Below are 19,847 nucleotides of genomic sequence, written 5' to 3'. Positions count from 1 at the left end.
TTCTACCGTTGGTTGTATTACAATTCTGATACTATGTCAACTATCGTATTTGAAAGTATAAATTTTTAGAGAAGACGTGTTGGTTCAAATCTCATTGTCTTCGATAAGATGTAATCCCATATTTCTCGTATTACAAGCTCAGTTTTTACTTTTGATTGGTGTATACCAGACAAGTAAATAATTATTTATAAGAAAATAAATTATTATGATATACGTTGATTCTTCAAATCGCAATATATCAATCTAATTACAAACTTTAAACATTTTTAGTCACGGACTATAACATCGTACAACACATTTAACTAATTAGACACTCGTAAGTTTATATATACAAGACGGTCATTTTCGAATTCTCATTCCAAAACTTATAGAGATAAATTAAGACACTTGCTTTATAATACAATTGGAATTTAAATACCATATATGTCCACAAAATTTTGAAATCGGGTGGGAATAGTGGTCAATAAAAGTTTGAGAACGTGAACAGATATATGAATGCAATAAAGTGAAAAATAAATATACTTCTTTTCTCATGTAAAGACTCTAGGGCTCAATCTCTAGTGCTTTTGTGGAATAGAAGATTGTCCTGCCATGCATGTGCCATCACATCACCCCACATTTACATCAATACATACAGACAAATCAGAGTTAGCCCCCATGAACTTGTCACCGGTCCATGTTTATGATATCCCCCACTCATTAATAATCAACATGATTATCTAATAATTAACAAAATATGCATCTTTTTCTGAAATTTGGATAGCTGCATTCATGTTTATTACGTTAAATCAAGTTGAATTTGACAGTGCATAACTAGGAAAGTCAGTCGGATACATGGTTTGTTTCGTGAAAAACTAGACGTTATTAAAAAATAAAAAATAAAAAATATTGTATATCAAACATATACAAGGTATTAGTCCATTTTTCTTGTAGTAAAATATGCATGTTCGACGGATGCAGAAGAGACACGTCAAGATTTTAGATGTTTGAAGAAGAACCTCATATAACGCACCTTTTACTCGAAAGGAATAAATTCTTCCTTCATTGACAACCAAAGGAAAGATTCTTGCCACAAAGCTGTTAATTTTCTTATAATTATCTTACCTAATCATATTTATTAGAAATCTAACTCGAGTTTCATCTTTTCAAAGATTTGGCAATAATGGTCCTATGTTCACAAATTCTCAGGCGCTTTGCATCAAAAACAGTGAAAAACTATTAAAAACTAAATTAATCAAAGTTAGACACCTACAAGTACTCAGAGATCTGTCTCCAATAAAATTGAATCCTTTACCTCTTGGCACATTCCAGGCCATTAGAGGAAAAAAAAAAAGAATTAATTAATTGATTAATTAATAATTAATAAATTATGTTTAATTAGAATATCATATTCAACTAGCTGTCCAATTTCAAAAGTTGTTCAAGATAAAGGTGTGGCTTAACTTTTAGTAGTTATAATTTGTTTCTAAACCATAAATTAATTCTAGTACAAAAGCAGGGTGGAATGGATATTGGGACATGTTTGCTTAAATTTTAAGCATCTTAATATGCTTTTGGGAATTTATTCCTAATAATGAATATATTCCTTTGTGGTGAATTTGTGGGACCATATTCCTCTTAACACTCTACCTTTACTAGTCTTTCTCCTTAATTTTCTTTTTATCATCAAGTTACTTAATATGGAAATACTTACATACAACCCCACCCCCACGCTACCCCATGTACACAGTACATGCCAACTACAGATCTTGAATTAATCTACTTGTACAATTGTTGTTGATAATAATGGATGACAAGATTAATGTTGTCAAAATTTGATCCATTAATTTTAAAAACGGGTTTTGAAATGGATAAATATGATGTTGACAAGTATGATTGTCAATCATTATTGTAAAAAATGATTGCACAAGTAGCATGATTGTTTATCTTTCATTAGTTCAAGTTACATTTGAGTTATATTTTTGAATTTATTTCATCCCAATTTTGCCAGATAATCATCGACTGGTTTAAGGATATAGCGCTCTTTTGTAACCATGAGAGTTTAATATGTAAGAGAGATTGTATAATCGAAGCAATTTTCACGTAGTTGATAAATGACTTTGGCAATCCATAGTTTTTCTTTGATTTTAATTTTTTTTTTTTCAATCAATAATGATGTTCCTTCTGTTATTCTTTATGTTCATTTTTTTTTCCCGATATATATATTGGTTATAGAAAATATTAAATTTTATTTCAGTAATGAGTGTAGTTGACAGCCCACAATTTGTGCCGAGTCAACTCGAGTTTCATCAACATTGACTCACTGGTTGGTAAGGAATCTGATTCGTGCAGGACCATCTGATTTTTGAAGCTACTGTCCCCTTTTTATCTCAAAAGCCAAAAACTTCGAGCAGTTCTTGAAAGCGCTAATTGCTAGATCGATCCCAGTTGCAAACCTTTTTTCTAATAAGTTAAATAATATTCCCATATCCTTGAAAAAAAAAGAGAAAATAACTAAAATAGAACTAAGAATAGGCAAAATGGCAAATCTAACCTTAGGAAGAAGTCATAAATTTCAGCCTTCCACCAAACAAAGAGTGATATTCCATGTCCAAAATTCCAAAGCGCTAATTGCTAGATCGATCCCAGTTGCAAACCTTTTTTCTAATAAGTTAAATAATATTCCCATATCCTTGAAAAAAAAAAGAGAAAATAACTAAAATAGAACTAAGAATAGGCAAAATGGCAAATCTAACCTTAGGAAGAAGTCATAAATTTCAGCCTTCCACCAAACAAAGAGTGATATTCCATGTCCAAAATTCCAAAAAAAAAAAAGAGAGAGAAAGAAAATCCTCTTACAACCAGCCCACCAGGCCAAATGGTACTTATTCTGTTGTACAAGGATCTCAAAAAAGCCAATCTGAACCAGGTTATCAACTCCCAAACACCGGTTTTTTGCTGCGGAGTATGATCCATAGTCTCCCAAATAGCTAGCCAACATCGTGCTAGTGAATAAGTCAATGGAAAATGGGACATGTGCATGGATTACACCAGGCTAAATAAGGCATGCCCAAAGGACCATATCGCTTCCCTGAATAGACCACCTGGTGGACGCCACATCAAGTCATGAAAAGCTCAGCTTCTTAGATGCGTTCTCCGGATATCATCAAAAAAAAATCGAGAAAACGAAGATGCTACCCCTTGTCGAAAAACATCGACAAGGAATAAAAGGCTGGTGATATCGGATGGCATAGATAACTCCCTATAATAATGAGCAAGGTAAGGCATTATACACTGACGCGAAACCATCGACCCCCTATAAGCGCTCTACTTCTATACGAGGCCGCGCGAACGCTTTACCTCTACGCAAGGCCGTCGACCGGCACGAAGTTACTTACGCGACCACTCCAACACTTAGCCAACTACCACGGGCACAACCAACTGGTGGAAAGTTGAAGACCCTCCACTCAAAACGTGGGGGTAGTGGAAAAGGCTACGTACGACATGTGGCACCGTAATCCCCTAGCACTCACTCGGCTTTCAGCGTCTATAAATACGCCAAAGGTGAAACAAATATGACAGATAACGTTTTGGCCATCTAAATTCCGTCTTTATTTTTCCTAACAACATATACTAATTTTCACGCCAGAGATAAAACAAGGGAGAAAGCTCCGCCCTCATTTTTCAGGTCAAACACGCTCATCGGAGTAGCAGGAACGCCAAATGCCATCAAGTAGATAAAGAGGTATTGTTTCTCAGTTACTTCTTCACTCATCAATCCCATATTTTTGATCCTTCACGTCTAAGACCTAATTGTTTCATACCTACAATGGAGCCATCGACATGAAAGAATAACAAATAATTATTGAAGACAACACACATACATTGTCTGCCTCTTGATGTAAATAAAAACCCAGTTGAAACCAATCCATCATTAACTCCAACTATTCCACATTCAAGAGCTTCAGTGACATGCCAAGAATGCTGAACATTTGTTGTAAAGATGTAGGTAGCCAGTCCTGCATATTGGCTATGCAAATTTTGCATAGGCACAAGGTACAATGTCCTACACTATGAATTCACCACAATTTCTTTCATTAGGAAGTGCTTTGATTAAGGCACAAACGAAGGATTGTAACGAATTGTTTATCTACTGGAAATAGGAATAAATTTGTAATATTCTAATTTACTATATGGAATAATCCAAGAAAAAACAAAAGACCTGCATTGGTATCATTGGCCAAGGGGATAGCTTCTTCCTCTGTTTTAAATTTCAGAAGAGGAGCAACAAGAACAAATACTTCCTCCCTGGAGTGGAAAGCTAATATTAGACTAACTGAAAAAACAGTTGTCAATCAAATAAATGTGGCATTATATATGCAGTAAAATGAAGGACTTCACTTCATTGGAATATAAATCCTAGAATTTAAGAAGTCTAATACTACTGATCATTTTCTTTTATCATAAATATTGTCATATTTCGGACCAAAAATTGTTAAAAGAATGTCTTTCTACATATACCAATGGATCCTGTGAATGCGTTATTCAGTACTAAACATAACCATGAGTAGGCACTAGAATATATATCTAGACTTTATAAACTCCATTCTTTGTTACCATGTATAAGATGTGAAAAGGCCATGTCCCCAGCAATGCATTTAATCATCATATGCAAATAGGCAATGCTGTCACCAATAATTAAAGTGAAAATGGGATCTCTTAAGACTCCCAAAGGTTTATGCAACATTGTACTCATAATAATAAAATCTAACTATAGATTATATGAATATTCCGAGGGTTTCTTGGATATGAGCATCTCACCCTTCACATCAGCCATTACTGTAGGCTCATAAAAAGTCAGTCAAGACCGTGTCTCTTGCGCCAACAATGACCTTAGCTCTCTAAAACGAACAAGCATATCATAGTTTAACCAATGTAAGAACTGTATATCTTCACCAGAAATTTCTCTGTTCCATCTAAATGGCATTTTATAACTATAGACATGCTATATATTGATTATGGAAAATAATACAACAATATTTTCTACCAGGGGGTGAACAAACCTTTGAGATGGCATCTTGCACCAATGATTCAACCTATGAGGAAATCATGAAAAAGGTAGAAAAAAATAAAAATAATAAATAAGGTAGATTGGCCACATTGCATAACAAAGTTGGGAATTTTAAAGCTAAAAACTGACCTTCTGCACTGCCACATCATTAATTAGCAAGGCCCGCATAAGAAATAAGCAATAAACTTCAAACTACACCCTTAGGTTGCTTCGTATTATAAAGATAGGGAAAACTAAGAACTGGTAAACAAAGTGGATGGGAGATCATAGTAAGTCATAACATAAAAGCAGAACATTTTAAACATTACATATCAAGCGTAAGCCCATGAAGAATAAATTACTTTAAATAGAATATAATACACTTGGTAGAAATTTATTCAAAATTTGAATAGCTGACCACCTAAACCACACCTTCATCAAAACATCCCCAACTTTCATACTCTGCATAGCACTAGAAAAGGCATTTGCAAAATTTCTCATATATTCCTGCAAGAGAGGAAAAAGACAAACATTCTAAAAATTACATGATGAAAAGATAAGAGTTGCTGAAAATAATGAATACATAAAAAAAAATTAAATTAAAATAAATTATGCAGGCAATTTACCACTGATCCTGCAAGATTAGATGAAGAGACTACAAACATTTTTTAATATTTTCGTTACGAATTATATATTATGAGAAATGTGAATAAAAACAAATTTAGATAAATTAAGAAGGCAATTCAATCTATACCACTTGATGGAGACACGCGCCACATTCATATGAAAGCATAATAAAAACTTTGGAGGAGGAATCAAGTACAAAAAGTTAAGGCCGTGGTTGGTCTGCTGTTTTCCATTTTCGAAAACACGAAAAATGCATTTAGTTCGTCGTTTTCGAAAACGCATTTTTGAAAACGAGTTAAAATTTATAACAAAAAACGCAAAACGACTTTTTATCGTTTTCAGTTATAAATGTCGAAAATGCTCAAAACGCGAAAAACGGGCTGTTTTCGGGGAAAACTAAAAATCGTTTTGAAAATGAAAATGGAAACCAACCGTACCCTAAGTTTTCACCAATTACCTTCTTGTACAAGTACTCTATTTGCGCAAACACATATTTGTCCACTGTTATGGAATTTTGTTGCCAACTGTAACAACAAATTGCATAGACAACTGTAAGTGATTCCCCCAAGCAAAGATGGCAATTTAAGTATAATAAACAACAACGAATCAGTTCACATAGACCATCTCAGAAACCACAGTGTTGATTTAATCAGTGGGGCAAGTTGCTCAAACACAAAAGAGGATGTGACATACTGATGTTAACAGAGGCGTAAGAGTTCTTTTAGGGTAAATGACCCGATAAACTAAAGCTTGAAATCCATAAAGATGAATAAAGAAGTTGATGGATGACAAAATCTGAGCATACTCCAGAGGTATGACATGAAAACAACACCAAAATATGAATATGAAGACCAAATTCCTTCACAAATAAAGACAATGGAATCCCATAAAATTGTGAAGACTTATACTCCGAGCAGCAGTACCTCAAGCATCTTTAAGAAAAATCATTATTCTCTTGATTGATTGGCAAGACAAAAACTATCGAAAGAACTCAAGTAAATGTTTACGTTTTCACTTCGTGATAAAAGTGTCATTTATGAAGTATGCTACATGTAATACCATATATATGTGTTCCAAAGTGTATCAAGCCAATAGATTTCTATGGTTGATTCGAGAAAGAGTAAAAAGGCATTCGTGACCAACCTAAGAGACCAATCCAAACCTCCCTCTCTACGAGTATCTCCCACCTGTTGTGTACAAAGCTATTTGTCCAATTCCAAGCACTCTAAGAACCAATTCTCTTCCTTCAAAAATTTTGGACAAGTTTATTTCCATATCAACTATGATGTCCTACCAAAAAATCCATAAATAAAGATACATCCATCAATATGGTAACTCTGACAGTTTATTCACTGGTTACTGACCAGGTCTCTATGATAAACTCGAAAAGTTGCAAATGAAAACATAGAAAGTATTGTCCCTGCCTGCAAAACTCCAATAATCTCAAACTCCAAGCAGCAGGTCAATTTGGACTCGTGGCGTTCTAAGAGCAGGTATGTTTTTATACAGTCTGCCATTACCGATCTATGCTTCAATTTCCTGTCAATGCCTATACTTGTAAATTTTTCTAATCTATGTAGATTTCCACTGTCAATTTATTAACTACTTTAGAGGTTTTAGCCAGCATGAAAACATTTTGGAACCAGTTGCTTTCAGGGTTGAAGGAGGTAGGATTTAAATCAGTGTTTTCACAGCGAATAGACTCTTGTAAATCAAAAACAAACGAAGACAAGCTTCTATGGATAAGGCAAAGGAAAAACACCATATTTAGAATGTTGAATAATATTTCCACCTAACAAGATTCTAGGAAGACGTGCAATTCCAATCTGGCTTTTATCATACCAATAACAATGATCTAAAAACTCTAAGACATCAGGCAATTTATAATGCTCTAGACAGGACGTCTTCTCTAAAAATTACTAAAGGAATATGTTGCTTGGTAAACCAGCTAAACACTCCAAGTCATCATTAGTGTGTAACAATAATAGTAGTACACATAATAATCAGAAGAATTAGATAAATCACAGTCTTACAATTCCTTTTAAAGCTACTTCAAGATCTGCATCATCAAAGATTATGCAAGGTGCATTGCCACTAAGTTCTAGGGAGACCTACATGCATGAGAATTTGACATGAGATACTATCAAAATTTATGCATTCGAGAGTGCATGACACCTAATTGCCTACCTTTTTCATAGTCCCAGCAGCACCTGCCATTAATTTTTTTCCAACAGCTGTTGACACAGTGAATGTTATCTTTGTTACCTAAATAAGTTCGAGAAAACATTCAGTAACCTTTCTTTTGTGTTTGTGTGTGCATCCCATTGTTTAAATAGAAAAGTTAAGCTTAGACCTGTGGACTTGCAAGTAAAGCTTCTCCAATATCAGCAGCATTTCCCAATACAATATTTACCACAACCTAACTTGTAGAAATCATCTCAATCAGATCATATGAAATAAGAAACCTACTTGACATGGCATAAGATTTAGTGGAAAGGGATCAGTATTTTGTGTATTGCTTGAGGGGAAAAAAAGACAAATAACAAATAGGTGCATTTTGGAGAATTGTTTCAGATCACATTAAGTCATTCCAGCTCATGACATGCTTAGAGAAATATCCAGGCCATTAGATTTGATATATAGTTAGTCCGTGCATTTTTAATCATTTTTCTTTCATATCCCTCATCATTGCCATACTGCTTGAATCAATTCGCATAAATTTTTGGTTTAGCATGGCTTTTAAAGTACAGGCAATGCACATCAAGCACAAAATCACCTCACTTAGTTGCATAGGAAAAGTAGTAGTTGGCATTGACCACTTTATAAGATGAAAAAGTCTAAATGTTTGATTGGCTTCTATAACTAGGAGGGGGTTTAGAGGAACAATTTCTATTGAAAGAGATTCAGTTAACCAGCAGTTCGTATTTAACCTAAGTGAACAACATAGAAATCCACCAATCAACACGTGATGTGTGAAACTTAGAAAGACCAGCATCTTCGTACCCAGAGTGGTTCAACAAGAAGGGGAGGCATTCCCACTCTGGGTACGAGACAAAAACATCAAAACAAAATTCCAATCTCATCCTATCATTTATACGACCATGACAGAAAATATAGAACTTAACCTAACATTCCAATATTTTGTAGCTTAATAAAGAGTGATTCTGTCCCGATGTCAATGCCAACATATACAGATTTCTTTATTCAAATGGTTTAAAATCAGACTCACTGGTGGTATTCTAGCTTGAAAGAGAGGCTGGCTGCTGTTAATGCAGTCAGTGGCGTGTTTTATGACAACTGTGCATCAGGGCAGAGCAACCTGGTGAGTAGATGAAACAAAATATCCAGTGTTTTCTTTTCCTAGTGTGGTTTCCAGTAACAAAGTTAAGCAATATTCAATCATAAGACAAAAGTTTAACTCATGTTCCGAGTATTCATTGCCAACGAAAAGTTCCAGGTTGTAATGGCGCCAACCACCCCCACTGGCTACAAGAGAACATACATTTATTATTGGAATAACTAAAAACAAATTAGACCAATAATAACCAGGATGCTAGAACTTACCAAATTCATAAAAAATTGGCCATCAAAACCTTGAATCATAATTAAAAAATTATATTCAAAGTAGAAAAGGACATGATTGATAAAAAAAGTATATAAGAGAGTTTAAGTAGATATTCCATTTCATTTAATGGATGTTTAATGATCTTCTATAACCACAGATCCCATCAGGTTAACTATTGCATGAGAAAATTTATTTTCCTGTTATGTTAAAACTATTTTCCCCTTAGTTACACTCTATTGACAACATAAACTAACAAAATATGCTTATGTGGATCTATTTACTGAGAATAGGTGAAGAGCACATGAAAGTAGTCAGAAAAAGTTTCGGAAATAAATTAATATTTTCCTTAGCCATCAATTCTTCTCTTCTTGCCCCCTTCCTTTCTCTTCTTCTCTCTCCTTTCTCCTTCTCCTATAACTGTTCCTATTGCATCATGTCTCAGGTATGCACCAATTATATTTTAAAGAATGTCCAGTTGGACTTGAAGATCAAATAAGGCCATGATCACCTGCTTCAAAACAAACAACCTGAGATCTGGTAATGTGGCTGGAATAATATCGCCATACATACGCTTGCCTCTTCAGCGTAGTACTCAATGAAACTCACCCCATAGCTAACCTACATTGCATGAGTTCTTGAATGCTCCAATATTTAGAAACGTGTGCAAAGCGCTTTCATTTCTAAAGACAAATTTGAGAGCTGGGTAGCCAATGGCCTCTTTGAGAGGTTTCCCTTACTCTAAGGTCATAAGTAGTCCAAGCTCTTTTTTGTGGGCCATTATCAAATCAAATCATATCACTTTGTTAAACATTTGCTCCTATCAGCAATAATGAGTTTGCTCCAAGCTTTACCAAATTAAAATTGATATGTAAGGAAAATGATGTAAATTTTCAAGACTACATGAAATTCAATTTTAATTGAGCTACGAAAGTATTAACATTAGGACTACCAGATCTTATGTGCAGAAATCTAGACAAACCACATTGTGTATACATTGCAATTATGATACCCTTTCATATTATTAAAACTTCTGTTCTTTTTCCTATTTGTCAAAATTGATTGTTTTTCATTTTTGTGATGGCAACACGCTTTCATTAAATGCAATCATAAAAATTTGTTATCAGCATAGATTACAACTTAAGCGTCTATAAATTGTTATGAGAACACTAATAAAATAGATAATAAAACTACTGACTCGATAGAAATTCTCTATAAAGGGAGAGATATAGAACAACTATGGATATTCCATATCATTTTGTTCCCAATCTGCAATGCTACTTAGTTATGTATGTTACCGTATATATTTAAGTTAATTTTGGAATAGATTAGATATGCTATTTTTGGAGATTGTAATTTATTTAACTTCCTTGTAGACTATAAGATTGTATAGATATATAATAGGGCACCATAGAATGAAACGAAAAGAGAAATTTTTGAGAAACTATTCGGGTTTTTTGACATGGTACTAGAGCTATGATTTTCTTGCACCTAGACTCCCGTCACTCGCGTCGCCTTCTTCTTTGTCGGTGTGTCATATTACTGTTGTGTAGACTCCAGCCCTCAATGCTGCATTTTTTCGGTTCTGGTGGTCTCACGATTGAAGCTTCAGGTCGAGTTCTCGCTAGCCAGTTTTCAGGTCGGGTTGTCGCTAGTAGATTCGGCCTCTTCTCTAATTCTCAAGTTCGGGTGTCGCTAGTAAATTCGACCTCTTCTCTGTTTCTCAAGTTCGGGCGCTCCAGGTAGGGGTTCTACGGTAATATCCGATCATCGCTTGACTACCAGTGGATTTGGTAAAGGAAAGAACGATTTTTTTTTCTTAGTTCTTTTGATTCAGGCATAATAGTTACAGATTGGGCCTTAACTTGGTAGACCATCCTCTTTTTTCTTGGTTCCACTTGGTTGCTTCAGGTTGATTAATTTTATATATTTGTTGGATAATTTATTTCATCATGTCCTCGGATAAATTGAAACTATTTCCCATACATTTTAATGGCAAAAATTACTTAGCTTGGGAATTTCAATTTCAATTATTTGTCAAAAGAAAAGAATTGTGGGGTCATCTTGATGGAAGTGATCCCGCCCCTAAAGAAGATAAAGAGGCTTTGTCTAAATGGGAAATCAAGGATGCTTGAGTCATGACCTAGATTCTAAGCTTAGTTGAACCTCACATTGTTCTTAACCTACAACCTTACAAAACTGCTGCTGATATGTGGGATTACCTTAGTGAGGTTTACAAGCAAGACAACACAGCCAGTTTTTCAGTTTGAATATGAGTTAGCTAATTTTACACAAGGAAGTCTCTCCATTGAAGAATATTTATCTGGTTTCCAAAATCTTCTGTTTGAATATTTCGATATTGTTTATGCTAATGTTCCCGCTGCAGCTCTATCTGTCGTTCAAACAGTGCATGAGACAAGCAAAATGGATCAATTCTTGATGAAGCTACGTCCAGATTTTGAGGCTACACGTTCTAATTTGATGAATCGCCATCCTGTACCATCTCTGGATGCCTGCTTTGGGGAACTACTGCGTGAGGAGCAACGTATCTTGACTCAGGCTGCCATGGAACACAGGTCTACTATAATACACTTGTTCCAGTAGCTTATGCAATACAAGGGAGGAATAAGAGTCGGGATATGCGTGTCGTCCAATGCTATAACTGTAAAGTTTTTGGTCATATTGCTCGGGATTGTCCTAAGAAATATTGTAACTACTGCAAGAAATAAGGCCATCACATCTCTGTTTGTCCTATTCGTCCTAAAAAAAAGTCTACTACTGCCTGTCATACCTCCACTGGTGTCTCTAGCTTTGCTGCACTGCCTGCTGCCTCACACGTGGTTCATAATCCTGTTTCTACTGCCTTGACCAATCCATCCACACTCATTCCTGAAATGGTACAACAGATGATCAATTCCGATTTTTCTGCTTTTGGACACTCAAGTACTCTTCCAGTTTCTTCTAAGTCGTGGTTCTTTGATTTGGCACCTCCAATCATATGACCAATACTGTTACTCCTCTTTCCAATGTTAAAAAGTATGATGGCAATCTAAACATTCATACGGCTGACGGCAGTTCTTTGCCTATCAACGCCACTGGTGACCTTTCCTCTTCCTTAACTGAAGTTTTAATGTCTCATAATCTTTCTACTAATTTGATCTCTGTTGGACAAATTAGTTGATCATAATTTTGACATCCATTTCTCTCGTTCTGATTGTGTTGTGTAGGATTCAGTGTCCAAAAAGATGATTGCGAAGGGGCCTAAAGTGGGACGTCTGTTTCCCTTGGATATCTCTACTTCCCCAATTCCCCCTCGTTCTCCTTTACTTTCTTTTGCATGTACTGCTAGTCTTGAAAATAATTTGTGGCATAAACGTTTAGGCCACCCAAACTCAGATGTATTCCGCACTTTATTTAATTCTGGTTTATTAGAAAATAAAAGATATTCTTCTCTTGATCTTTTTTTTAATGTAATGCATGCAAAATTGGCAAAAATAAAGTCCTACCTTTTCCCTCTCATGGCTCTCGCACCTCACAATGTTTTGATATTATTCACAGTGATGTTTGGGGGATTTCACCTCATATTTCTCATGCAGGTTATAAGTATTTTGTTACATTCATCGATGATTTTAGTCGTTTCACTTGAGTGTGCTTTTTAAGGGCCAAAGCCGAAGTCTTTTCAATCTTTAAGCATTTTCTTACCCTTCATGGGAAAGCTTCTTTCTTCATCGCAGATGCGACCACTGAAAGAAATCACTGGAAGGATCCCTATGACTATGGTTTGCCTGAAACCCAGACAGCATCCTAGGTGTAGGGTAGATCGGAGCAAGAGGGAACGTATCGTGGGTCTACTTGTTACAAAAGGCGAGCAACCCCATTCAAATAAACTCAATTCTCTAGCGACATCAAGATCTTGCAATCCAATTCAGGAGGTGAATATATAACCAACGAATTTCAAGACTTTCTTCAAAGCAAGGGTATCATCTCCCAACATTTTTGTCCTTTGACACCGCAGCAAAACGGTGTTGCTGAGAGAAAGAATTGTTAACTTCTAGATATGGTAAGAACACTTTTATTTGACTCACTCGTGCCTCCTCAATTTTGGTGTAAAGCACTTTCTACTTTGGTTCATTTAATCAATCTCCTATCCTCTCCTACATTAAATCATGTTTCTCCTTTCTTTAGGTTGTTTAGATATTCACCTTCATATTCTAATCTTCGTATATATGGTTGTGTTTGTTTTGTGCATCTTCTACCCATGAGCGACATAAGCTAACTGCTCAGTCTATTAAATGTGTGGTTTCTTGGTTATGCTATCTCTCAAAAGGGATTTGTTTGTTACGACCTTCATACTCAACATTTTCGTATCTCTAGCAATGTAGTTTTTTTTGAAAAATCAATATTTCTTTTCTTCTCATGCTGAGCTATCATCCACATCTTTATCTATTCTCCCTAGCTTCCCTGATTCTCCAACTATTGAGGCATGATATAAACCTGGTCTTGTGTATGAACGATGCCCTCATGAGCTCCCTTAAGATCTCGACCCAACACTTGATCCTGCTATGGTTCCCACCAATCTTCGTCGGTCTATACGTCCTTCACGACCACCTGATCGGTATGGCTTCTCATCTCATACTTCTCTTGTTGCTTCTTTATCTACTATTTCCATTCCCTCTTGCTACAAATAGGTCATGGAACATGAGTGTTGGCAAAATGCAATGAAAGCAGAACTTCAGACACTTGAGGAGAACCACACTTGGGACGTTGTGTCTTGTCCTCCGAATGTGAAACCTATTGGGAGTAAGTGGGTTCTTTCTGGGAGACTTTGCTCTGACGGGTCGTTGGATCGATACAAAGCTCATCTTGTAGCTCTAGGTAATAGACAAGAATATGGGGTCAATTATGAGGAAACATTTGCTCCTGGTACAAAAATGAACACAGTTCAGACAATCTTAGCTATTACTGCCTCACAATCATGGGTTCTACATCAGATGGATGTGAAGAACGTCTTTCTTCATGGCAATCTTCACGAGGAGATTTATATGACACTTTCCACTGGCATGCCTACCTCTTCATCTCGTGATATCTATAGACTACGCCGTTCTCTGTATGGCCTCAAGCAGGCTCCTCGGGCGTGATTTGAGAAGTTTCATCACAAACTTCTTAACTTCAAACTCTTTTCTTCCAGAAGTCTACAATGGGTATTATGCTTCTTTTGGTTTATGTGGATGACATCATCATTATTGGCACTGATTGAGGTTTAATTACGAAGCTTCAACAGTTTTTACATGCTACTTTCCATATGAAAGACCTGGGTCAGCTTATATATTTTTTGCGTTAGGGCCAATGGTATTTTCTTAAATCAGCATAAGTATGCTCAGGATCTTATTGTGTTAGCTGGGTTGGGAGACTCTTCTTCGGTGGACGTTCCAATGGAAGTAAATGTAAAGTACAGGAAAGATAAAGGGGATATTCTAGATGATCCTACTCTATATCGCAGCTTAGTTGGGAGTCTTATCTATTTGACCACCACTTGTCCAGATATTTCCTATGATGTCCATCCGATTAGTCAGTTTATGTCTAGTCCTCGACATCTTCATCTAGCTGTTGTTCGCCGCATTGTTCGTTATCTTCATGGATCACCTACTCGTGAGTTGCTCTTTCCTAGAGAGTATTCTTTTCAACTTTCTGCCTATAGTGATGCTGATTGGGCTGGGTGTCCAAATACTCATCGCTCAACTACGGGTTAGTGTATGTTTTTGAGCGATGCGTTGATCTCTTCGAAATGTAAAAAACAAGATCGTGTTTCTAAATCATCTACTGAAGCTGAATATCATGCCATGTCCACAGCTTGTTCTGAAATTATTTTATTACGTGGTCTACTCAAAGAACTTGGGTTTTCTCAAACTAATTCTACTCCCCTTCATGCGGACAACATTACTGCCATTCAAATTGCAAACAGTCTTGTCTTCCATGAACGCATCAAGCACATTAAAGTTGATTGTCATTTTATTCGTGATATTTTGGAGGATCAAGTGATCTCCCTTCCCTACATTTCTTCTGACCTTCAAATGGCGAAAGTCTACACCAAAGCATTGACTCAACAACGGTATCAATTTCTTGTTGGCAAATTGTTGTTGGTTAACTTCCCAGCAGCAATTTGATGGGGGATGTTACCGTATATATTTAAGTTAATTTTGGAATAGATTAGATATGCTATTTTTGGAGATTGTAATTTATTTAATTTCCTTGTAGACTATAAGATTGTATAGATATATAATAGGGCACCATACAATGAAACGAAAAGAGAAATTTTTCAAAAATTATTCAGGTTTTTTTGACAATGTACCCGCTGAAAGTATGATGATCTACTAAATCAAATTTCAGTTACCAAAAAAAAAGTGTAGTAATAGGACCCAAAAATAAAACGTAAAAATAAAAATAAATTGTAAAAAGGGAAAACAAAATATGAGTCAAATAAGTCATAATAAACTCACAAACAAATGCAGAAGCAATTGCATCATTTGTTTCCTTCCCACCCATGCATGGTACATTTGTATAACCTCGTCAGTAGCAGGGTTGCTAACCTGCCATAAGAAAAAGGATAATTATTCCACAACAAAATAATAGGTGCCAATGCACTTCTTTTTCACAAATATTGCACCTTTATGGTTTTCCAATCATAAGCATCACTCCACTTCCCACCAATAAGGCCTTGACATCGAATGAATCCTGAAATGTGCAGATAAGCAGCAATACTTTTGCTTCCATATTTATCAGCAATCATCCAAATTTTACCTTTAGATCCCAATTTACAACTCGAAGCACCATTGCAAGTGGAATATATAGTGCAAATGTGAAATTATTGCTTCTTTTTCTGCAAGTCCGAATAGATGCTTAAACTATTATGATAAGCCCTCATTCAAGCATACTTATTCTTAGGGGTGGGCATTTTAACCGGAACCAAATCTCTCGAACCGAAATTGAACCAAAATCGAAGGTTCCAGTTCGGTTCCCCAAAAAAATATATAAGAACCGAAACCGAGAACTGAGAACTGAGTAGGTCTAGGTCGGTTTTTGGTTTTTGAATTAGAACAATGGGTAACCGGATGGAACCTATTTTTTTTATAATTTTTTTATTTTTAATAATTAATAGATTGCATAAAAAATTACAAAATTTAATATTTTGGTCCATTTTAGTTACCTAAGGAAAATATCCAATCCAAAGCTTTTGGTCCATTTTAGTTACCTAAGTCCAAATACATATATCTTGCCCAAAAGCAATTTAGGCATAGCCCAATACCAAATCTATAAAGATATTAAAATCCCATGTCCCCCTTCTTTCCCAATTCAATTTTTACATTTTCTTCTCTTCAAACAATGGCTTCGTCTCTTACACCGACACTACAGGTAATTTTTGTAACTCCTACAATACATACTTATGCTTCTCTAACATGTTATCTCTGAGTCTTTATTTGAATTTTTCTTGGATATTGATATGATTACATCAAAAAACTTGATTTTTTTTGTCACCATTTTTTCTTGGCTTTGTTGCTTCTTTGCATAGGTAAGGAATGGGTACTTTTAAGTTCTCTGGATAGTACCGAAAATAAAATACCCTACTTTACTTATTTAAAATCTAGTTTCTTTCAATTTTTCTTGGAGTCCATCTTATTTAGTTATGCCTTTTATTTCTTTTCTATTCAACAACAAATTTTGTGGTGTGCATTTATTATTTTTTTCCTCTTCAAATTACATTTGTTATAAGTTGTGACAAAATAATTTATTTTTTGTAGACATATAACGAGACACTTGGAACTAAAAAGTAAATGAAGACAAGGTCAGCAATTTGGTTGAGATTTACTAGGGTAGGTGATGGAGAAATATCAAAATGCAATTATTGTGGGAAAGTCCTTCAAAGTAATTCAAAAAGTGGAACTTCTAGTATATGGAAGCATTTGGATAGTTGTCCTACATATAAGGCTATTCAGTTTGGTGACCAACAAAGGACCTTATCTCAACAAAAAAATTATGGTGGTAATGGTAATTGTAGCATGTTTAATCTTACAGCATCAGTATATAATAAAGAAGAATGTAGAAGATATCTAGTTAGAATGATTATAATTGATGAATTGCCCTTTTTCCTTTGTGGAGGGTGTGGATTTTAAAGAGTTTGTGCAAAAATTCAATCCTAAGTTTGATATTTATTATTGAAGAACGATTGTTAAGGATGTGCTCCATCTTTACAATGAGACAAAGGAATCATTAAAAAATAAACTCATTCAGAATAGGAAAAGGGTTGTTCTTACCACTGATTGTTGGACTTGAATCAGAATATCAATTACATGGTAATCACAACTAGGGCTGTAAGCAAAACCTGCCAAACCTAAATCGAAACCACAATTTCGAAACTGTTGATTTGGTGCCAAGTGGATTCGTCAACGAAATGATTTTTGGTTTTGAGAATTTTAATTGCGGTTTAAAACTAAACCGGACTGGCGAAAAATATATAAAAAAATTTTTTGGAAAATTCATCCAAATATGTAAAATTCAATAGTTTTGTGACTTTTGTCATTTGTGGGTGTTTTTGTCAATTTTTAATTTTCTATTACATATATATTATTATTAGAGTTAATTATTTCAATAGTCACTGAAATTAGGTCTATGTCTTTGATTGGTTACTGAAGTTTAAAATATCGAGTTTTGGTCATTGAACTTAAGTCAATGTCTTCGATTGCTGACCGAACTTAGGTCTATGTCTTAGATCGATCATTGAAGTTTAAAATGTCGAGATTTGACCACTATATTTCTCATGCAGGTTATAAGTATTTTGTTACATTCATCGATGATTTTAGTCGTTTCACTTGAGTGTGCTTTTTAAGGGCCAAAGCCGAAGTCTTTTCAATCTTTAAGCATTTTCTTACCCTTCATGGGAAAGCTTCTTTCTTCATCGCAGATGCGACCACTGAAAGAAATCACTGGAAGGATCCCTATGACTATGGTTTGCCTGAAACCCAGACAGCATCCTAGGTGTAGGGTAGATCGGAGCAAGAGGGAACGTATCGTGGGTCTACTTGTTACAAAAGGCGAGCAACCCCATTCAAATAAACTCAATTCTCTAGCGACATCAAGATCTTGCAATCCAATTCAGGAGGTGAATATATAACCAACGAATTTCAAGACTTTCTTCAAAGCAAGGGTATCATCTCCCAACATTTTTGTCCTTTGACACCGCAGCAAAACGGTGTTGCTGAGAGAAAGAATTGTTAACTTCTAGATATGGTAAGAACACTTTTATTTGACTCACTCGTGCCTCCTCAATTTTGGTGTAAAGCACTTTCTACTTTGGTTCATTTAATCAATCTCCTATCCTCTCCTACATTAAATCATGTTTCTCCTTTCTTTAGGTTGTTTAGATATTCACCTTCATATTCTAATCTTCGTATATATGGTTGTGTTTGTTTTGTGCATCTTCTACCCATGAGCGACATAAGCTAACTGCTCAGTCTATTAAATGTGTGGTTTCTTGGTTATGCTATCTCTCAAAAGGGATTTGTTTGTTACGACCTTCATACTCAACATTTTCGTATCTCTAGCAATGTAGTTTTTTTTGAAAAATCAATATTTCTTTTCTTCTCATGCTGAGCTATCATCCACATCTTTATCTATTCTCCCTAGCTTCCCTGATTCTCCAACTATTGAGGCATGATATAAACCTGGTCTTGTGTATGAACGATGCCCTCATGAGCTCCCTTAAGATCTCGACCCAACACTTGATCCTGCTATGGTTCCCACCAATCTTCGTCGGTCTATACGTCCTTCACGACCACCTGATCGGTATGGCTTCTCATCTCATACTTCTCTTGTTGCTTCTTTATCTACTATTTCCATTCCCTCTTGCTACAAATAGGTCATGGAACATGAGTGTTGGCAAAATGCAATGAAAGCAGAACTTCAGACACTTGAGGAGAACCACACTTGGGACGTTGTGTCTTGTCCTCCGAATGTGAAACCTATTGGGAGTAAGTGGGTTCTTTCTGGGAGACTTTGCTCTGACGGGTCGTTGGATCGATACAAAGCTCATCTTGTAGCTCTAGGTAATAGACAAGAATATGGGGTCAATTATGAGGAAACATTTGCTCCTGGTACAAAAATGAACACAGTTCGGACAATCTTAGCTATTACTGCCTCACAATCATGGGTTCTACATCAGATGGATGTGAAGAACGTCTTTCTTCATGGCAATCTTCACGAGGAGATTTATATGACACTTTCCACTGGCATGCCTACCTCTTCATCTCGTGATATCTATAGACTACGCCGTTCTCTGTATGGCCTCAAGCAGGCTCCTCGGGCGTGATTTGAGAAGTTTCATCACAAACTTCTTAACTTCAAACTCTTTTCTTCCAGAAGTCTACAATGGGTATTATGCTTCTTTTGGTTTATGTGGATGACATCATCATTATTGGCACTGATTGAGGTTTAATTACGAAGCTTCAACAGTTTTTACATGCTACTTTCCATATGAAAGACCTGGGTCAGCTTATATATTTTTTGCGTTAGGGCCAATGGTATTTTCTTAAATCAGCATAAGTATGCTCAGGATCTTATTGTGTTAGCTGGGTTGGG

General features: G+C 35.6%; 1 pseudogene; it reads right to left on the bottom strand.

Moving 5' to 3' along the window:
* Positions 1-3,844: 3,844 nt before the first annotated feature.
* Positions 3,845-17,756, bottom strand: LOC111395870 (annotated as a pseudogene).
* Between the last annotated feature and the right edge of the window lie 2,091 nt (positions 17,757-19,847).

Source organism: Olea europaea, chromosome 6, assembly GCF_002742605.1.
Source record: "Olea europaea var. sylvestris chromosome 6, O_europaea_v1, whole genome shotgun sequence".
NCBI lineage: Eukaryota > Viridiplantae > Streptophyta > Magnoliopsida > Lamiales > Oleaceae > Olea > Olea europaea.
Note: the sequence above shows the minus strand (reverse complement) of the source record. Positions and strands in the feature narration are given on the sequence as shown.